The following is a 6,711-nucleotide window of genomic DNA, read 5'->3' as shown; positions in this document are numbered from 1 at the left end:
AAGCTGCAGTAAGCCACAGTGAGCTGTGACCACGCCACTGCACTCCAGCCTAAGCAGCAGAGAGACAACCTGTCTCAAAAGAAAAAGAGGAGGAAGAAGAAAAAGAAGGAGGAAGAGGAGGATGGAGGCCCGTGGCTCATGCCTTTATCCCAGCACTTTGGCAGGCCAAGGTGGGCGAATCACAAGGTCAGGAGTTCGAGATCAGTCTGACCAACATAGTGAAACCCCATCCCTACTAAAAATACAAAAATGAGCTGGGCATGGTGGCACATGCCTGTAGTCCCAGCTACCTGGGAGGCTGAGGCAGGAGAATCACTTGAACCCAGGAGGCGGAGGTTGTAGTGTGCTGAGATAGGGCCACTGCACTCCAGCCTGGGCAACAGAGTGAGGGTCTGTCTCAAAAAAATAAATAAAATACAAATAAATTTAAAAAAGAAATTTAACTTGGAATAATCAGATTTTCTTTTTGCGAGATATGGGTTTGGAATGGAAGGATTTCAATCTCAGATTGGGCTTCTTGAATGCAGTAGAAGGGAAAACTTGGGATTTGCATTTACCATGCTCTCCACCATTTAGAAAGGGCAGCGAAAAAAACCTTTTCGCAAAGAAACAAGACATTTATTGAGAATGCTGCCTGGGTTCCTGCTGTTCTTCCAAATGATTCATTCCAGTACTTTCTTTTCTTTTTTTTTTTGAGACAGAGTCTCGCTCTGTAGCCCAACCTAGAGTGCAGTGGCGCCATCTCAGCTCGCAAGCTCCGCCTCCCGGGTTCACGCCATTCTCCTGCCTCAGCCTCCCGAGTAGCTGGGACTGCAGGCGCCCGCCACTATGCCCGGCTAATTTTTTGTATGTTTTAGTAGAGACGGGGTTTCACTGTGTTAGTCAGGATGGTCTCGATCTCTTGACCTCGTGATACGCCGGCCCCGGCCTCCCAGAGTGCTGGGATTACAGGCGTGAGCCACGGCGCCCGGCCCATTCTAGTACTTTCTTAGGACTGATTACTGATTGCATTTCTATTTCTGAGTTCTTTATGCCTGAATTTTTATAATAAAATCTTTTTTTCTCCCACCCTCAACTGATGATAGCTTGAGTTGTTTTCTGTAACTTCCAATGAAAGAAATACTAACTTTATGTGGATTGTCATTTGTCTCTAGAACTTTTTTTCAGAGACTAGGTCTCACAGTGTTGCCCAGGCTGGAGTGCAGCGATATTCACAAGTCCAGTCATTTCACACAACAGCCCCAACTCCTGGGCTCAGGTTCAGTCTCCCGAGCTCTTGGCTCCTGGGCTCTTGGCTCAGTCTCCCGAGTAGCTGGGACCACATCGAACTTTTATTTTCCCCCCACATCAGATGGGTAACATGCCAACATTCTAACAAGGTTTGATGGAGGCACATCTTACACATAGTGTGAAAACCCAATCATCATGAACTATGAAAGAATCAGAACTTTTAAATGTGTTTTTTTTAGTTGTATCAGAGTTCAGTCAGGAAACAAAAATTACTATAGCTATTTCAAGCAGTAAGGGATTTATAAAACCGTTGGAAGAGTTTGATACTCGAAGTTCAGGGAAGACCATCAATAGCTCCCAGCTCACCACTAGGCTCAGAGAATGAGGTACTTGTTATACCTGGCCAGCTTAACTGCTCCAGAAACTGCTCTGTTACAAATGCTTACAATATCTTACTGAAGTTGAAAAGGGAGGTGGAGAAGGAGATGTTGGAGGAGATGTTGGTTCAGTAGCTTCCAAAATTAACAAGAGATTTACTCATCTAATAACCATACTGGCCAGGCACGGTGGCTTATGCCTGTAATCCCAGTGCTTTCGGAGGTTGAGGTGGGCGGATCACAAGGTCAGGAGTTTGAAACCAACCTGGCCAACATGGTGAAACCCGTCTCTGCCAAAAATACAAAAAATTAGCTGGGTGTGGTGGCAGGCACCTGTAATCCCAGCTACTTGGGCAACTGAGGCAGGAGAATTGCTTGAACTCAGGAGGCAGAGTTTGCAGTGAGCCAAGACCATGCCACTGCACTCCAGCCTGGACAACAGAGCAAGACTCCATCTCAAAAAAAAAAAAAAAAAAAAATACCACGGCTGGGCATGGTCACTCATGCCTGTAATCCCAGGACTTTGGGAGGCTGAGGTGGTTGGATCACTTGAGGTTAGGAGTTTGAGACCAGCCTGGCCAACATAGTGAAACCCCGTCTCTACCAAAAAATACAAACATTAGCTGGGTGTGGTGGCACGTGACTGGATTCCCAGCTACTCGGGAGGCTGAGGCATGAGATTCACTTGAACTCGGGAGGTGGAGATTGCAGTGAGCCAAGATCATGCCAAATTCACATGTGGAAGTCCTAACCCCCAGTACCTTTAAAGATAGTACTAAGATAAGATCTTTAGGGTGGGGCCCTGATTCAGTATAAATGTTGTCCTTATAAGAAGAGGAAGAGACATCAGGGATGTGGGTGCAGGTGAGGGCGCAGTAAGAAGGCGACTATCTACAAGCCAAGAAGAGAGACTTCAGGGAAACCAACCCCGCACACTTCTTGATCTTAGGCCTCCAGCCTCCAAAACTGTGAGAAATAAATTTCTGTTGTTTAAGCCACCCAGTCTGTGGTATTTTGTTATAGCAGCCCTGGTAGAGTAATATACTCCTCCCTACCCTGTTTTCATGGAGAAGGTGGTCACGTCACATGGTGGTGGTGGTGGGTGCCTGGGTTGGCAGGGGTTGAGGAGGCAGGCACGTTTAGGGAGAAAACCCTGATTGCCTGACCCCTGGTTTCTTTCCACTAGTTCTCACTGCTATTCTACATTCTGGTCTGTGGACCACTCACTTCCAATGTAATGTTCTAGGATACCATATCGTGAATTAACTTTTCAGAAGTCTGAGATTCTCAGGATGCGGTGTGCTAGATAATAAGATCAGCAATTACGTACCAAAATAATCCAAATTATGATTTCGCCTGGAACATCTCTTAATTCTTCTGAAGTGAGTCTTTATGATGGCTAGCAATCTGCTATTTCTGAGCGAGATACAGAAATTTCAATTTCTCTTCATGCATATGTGCCGAATTTTCAGTTACACACGGTTTTTCATGACCAAATTGATTAGTCTGAGTAGACATCCATGAAATGAAATGTGCAAGGTCCGATTTAGAGTTTTAGCCCTAGGAATACAGCATTAGGTATATACAGCCACTGTTTTTCCTCATTCTGTTGGGATTCTTTGAAAGGCATTTCAGTATAATTTATTTGCACAAAATCCACAGAAAAATACTAACTCAATAAAGAGTATAAAGGTGCACGTTACGGGAGAGAAGTTAAACTGAAAAAGTTAGCGTGATGCCCTTAATTTAGTGTCACAGTGTCTACTTGCAATTCTTTTTTTTTTTTTTTTTTGAGATGGAGTCTTGCTCTTGTTGCCCAGCCTGGAGTGCAATGGCATGATCTCAGCTCACTGCAACCTCCGCCTCCGCCTCCCGGTTCAAGTGATTCTCCTGCCTCAGCCTCCTGAGTAGCTGCGATTAAAGGCACCTGGCACCACGCCCGGCTAATTTTTGTATTTTTAATAGAAACAGGGTTTCACCGTGTTGGCCAGGCTAGTCTTGAATTCCTGACCTCAGGTGATCCGCCTGTCTTGGCCTCCCAAAGTGCTGGGATTACAGGTGTGAGCCACTGCACCCAGCCCTACCTGCAATTCTTAATGTTAACTCTTGAACTTTTAGTCACTTATACTTTTCACCATACATCAAAGGCAACAGAAATACGTAGTTTTCCCTTTTTTATTATTTGAAGCAAGGAATTATTTCCCTACTTGCATTTTCTTTGTCCAGCTTCATCGAGATATACTTAAGTTATTTATTTATTTTGAGACAGGATCTTGCTTTGTCACCCAGACTTGAGTGAAGTTTCACCATCATAGCTCACTGCAACCTCAGCCTCCTGGGCTCCTCCTGCATTAGCCTTCTGAGTAGCTAGGGAAGCCACTATGCCCGGCTCAGAGGTATAACTTAGTTGCAATAAAAGGCACAGATTTTTTTTTTTTTTTTTTTTTGAGATGGAGTCTCAGTCTGTAGTCCAGGCTGGAGTGCAGTGGTGTGATCTCGGCTCACTGCAACCTGCGCCTCCCAGGTTCAAGTGATTCTCTTGCCTCAGCCTCCTGAGTAGCTGGGATTACAGGTGTGCGCCACCACGCCCGGCTAATTTTTGTATTTTTAATAGAGATGGGGTTTCACCACGTTGGCCAGGCTGGTCTTGAACTCATGTCTTCATGTGATCCACCTGCGTTGGCCTCCCAAAGTGCTGGGATTACAGGCGTGAGCCACCACACCTGGCAAAAGGCACAGATTTAAAGTGTGCAATTCAATGTGATTTGACAAATGTATGTAGTTATGTAACCCCCAGTACAGTGATGATATTGAATATTTCCATTACGTCTAAAAGTTCACTTGCATCCGAGTATTTCCATTACGTCTAAAAGTTCACTTGCATCCCTTTGGTGTCACTCCACCACTACTCCAGCCTTTGGCAAAGTCTGATCCGATTTCTGTCACTGTAATTTTGCCTTTTCTAAAATTTCATGGAAGAGGAATCATACAGTATGTTGTTTGTTTATTTATTTATTTATTTGCTTGTTTGAGACAAAGTTTTGCTCTTGTTTCCCAGGCTGGAGTGCAATGGCGCAGTCTTGGCTCACCACAACCTCTGCCTTGTGGGTTCAAGCAATTCTCCTGCCTCAGCCTCCCGAGTAGGTGGGACTACAGGTGTGTGCCACCAGGCACGGCTAATTTTGTATTTTTAGTAGAGATGGGATTTCTCCATGTTGGTCAAGCTGGTTGCGAACTCCCAGTCTCAGGTGATCTGCGCACCTCAGCCTCCCAAAGTGCTGGGATTACCCATGTGAGCCACCGTGCCTGTTTTTTTTTTTCTTTTGAGATAAGAGTCTCCCTCTGTCACCCAGGCTGGAATGCAGTGGCGTGATCTCAGCTCACTGCAACGTCTGCCTCTTGGGTTCAAGCGATTCTCCTGCCTCAGCTGCCTAAGTACCACGCCCGGCTAATTTAATATTTTATGTTTAGTAGAGATGGGGTTTCACCGTGTTGGCCAGGCTGGTCTCGAACTCCTGGCCTCAAGTGGTTCACCCACATTGACCTCCCAAAGTGCTGGGATTACAGGTATAAGCCACTGTGCCCAGTTCGTGCCTGGCTACTTGAAAAAATACATACATTTTGTAGAGACAGCCTGTTGCCCAAGCTGGTCTCAAACTCCTAGGCTCAAGTGATCCTCCTGGCTCAGCCTCCCAAAATGCTGGGATTACAGGTGTAAGCCACTGCGCCTAGCCTTTTGGCTTGTTTTAAAAACTGGTTTGTCATCTTATTACTGAATTGTAAGAGTTGTTTGTATATTAGGGTACAACTCCTTTATCAAGATATTTGTTTTGCAGATATTTTCTCCCAGGTTTTGGTTTGCCTCTTCTTCCTTCTTTCCTCTTCCCCTCCTCCTCCTCCCCACCTCTTTCTTTTCTCCTCCTCTTTCTTCTCCTTCCTCCTCCTCCTCCCCCTCCTCTTCCACCTCTTTCTCCTCCCTTTCCTCCTCCTGCTTTTCCTCCTCACCTTTAAGGCATGAGGGATAAGTTCTTTGAGTGAACTTTACATGAGCCACAAATATTTGTACAAGGTTGCACTATCCACTGGATTTTGGAAATATCACTGTATTAGTCCATTCTAGCACTGCTATAAAGAACTATCTGAGATTGGGTAATTTATAAAGAAAAGAGGTTTAGGCCGGGCGTGGTGGCTCAAGCCTGTAATCCCAGCACTTTGGGAGGCCGAGACGGGCGGATCACGAGGTCAGGAGATCGAGACCATCCTGGCTAACACGGTGAAACCCCGTCTCTACTAAAAAATAAAAAAACTAGCCGGGCGAGGTGGCGGACGCCTGTAGTCCCAGCTACTCGGGAGGCTGAGGCAGGAGAATGGCGTGAACCCGGGAGGCGGAGCTTGCAGTGAGCTGAGATCCGGCCACTGCACTCCAGTCTGGGCGACACAGGGAGACTCTGTCTCAACAACAACAACAACAACAAAAAAAAAAAAAAAAAAAAAGAGGTTTAATTGGTTCACGGCTCTGCAGGTTGTACCAGAAGCATAGCGGCTTCTGCTTCCAGGAGGCTTCAGGAAGCTTCCGATAATGGCGGGAAGGCAAAGACGAAGAGAAGTGTCTCACGTGGCAGGAGGGGAGCAGGAGGCAGGCGGGGAGGGGTCATATACTCTTATTTTATTTTTTAGACATCGTCTTCCTCTGTCACCCAGGCTAGAGTGCAGTGGTGTGATCTTGGCTCACTGCAATCTCTGCCTCCCAGGCTCAAGCAATCCTCCTACCTCAGCTTCCTAAGTAACTGAGTCTACAGGTGCTCACTACCACACCTGGCTAATTTTTCGTGTGTTTTGTAGAGACGGGTTTTTGCCATGTTGCCCGGGGTGGTCTGGAACTCAAGCGGAAGTAGTTCATCATGTTGGTCTCCCATTTTGGAAGTCAGGCGAGTCTCCCGCCTTGGTCTCCCAAAGTCTGGGATTACAGGCGCAAGCCACTGCATTGGGCTGCCATGGACTTTTATTTTTTTATTTTTATTTTTTTTGAGACGGAGTCTCGCTCTGTCACCCAGGCTGGAGTGCTGTGGCCTGATCTCGGCTCACTGCAAGCTCCGCCTCCCGG

The 6,711-nt window shown here is 46.3% G+C and overlaps 1 pseudogene; it reads right to left on the bottom strand.

The window, feature by feature from the left end:
* Nucleotides 1-1,345: 1,345 nt before the first annotated feature.
* On the bottom strand, nt 1,346-1,442 carry LOC126963509 (uncharacterized; annotated as a pseudogene).
* Between the last annotated feature and the right edge of the window lie 5,269 nt (nt 1,443-6,711).

The sequence above is a fragment of the Macaca thibetana genome, chromosome 9 (assembly GCF_024542745.1).
Source record: "Macaca thibetana thibetana isolate TM-01 chromosome 9, ASM2454274v1, whole genome shotgun sequence".
Taxonomy (NCBI): Eukaryota; Metazoa; Chordata; class Mammalia; order Primates; family Cercopithecidae; genus Macaca; species Macaca thibetana.
Note: the sequence above shows the minus strand (reverse complement) of the source record. Positions and strands in the feature narration are given on the sequence as shown.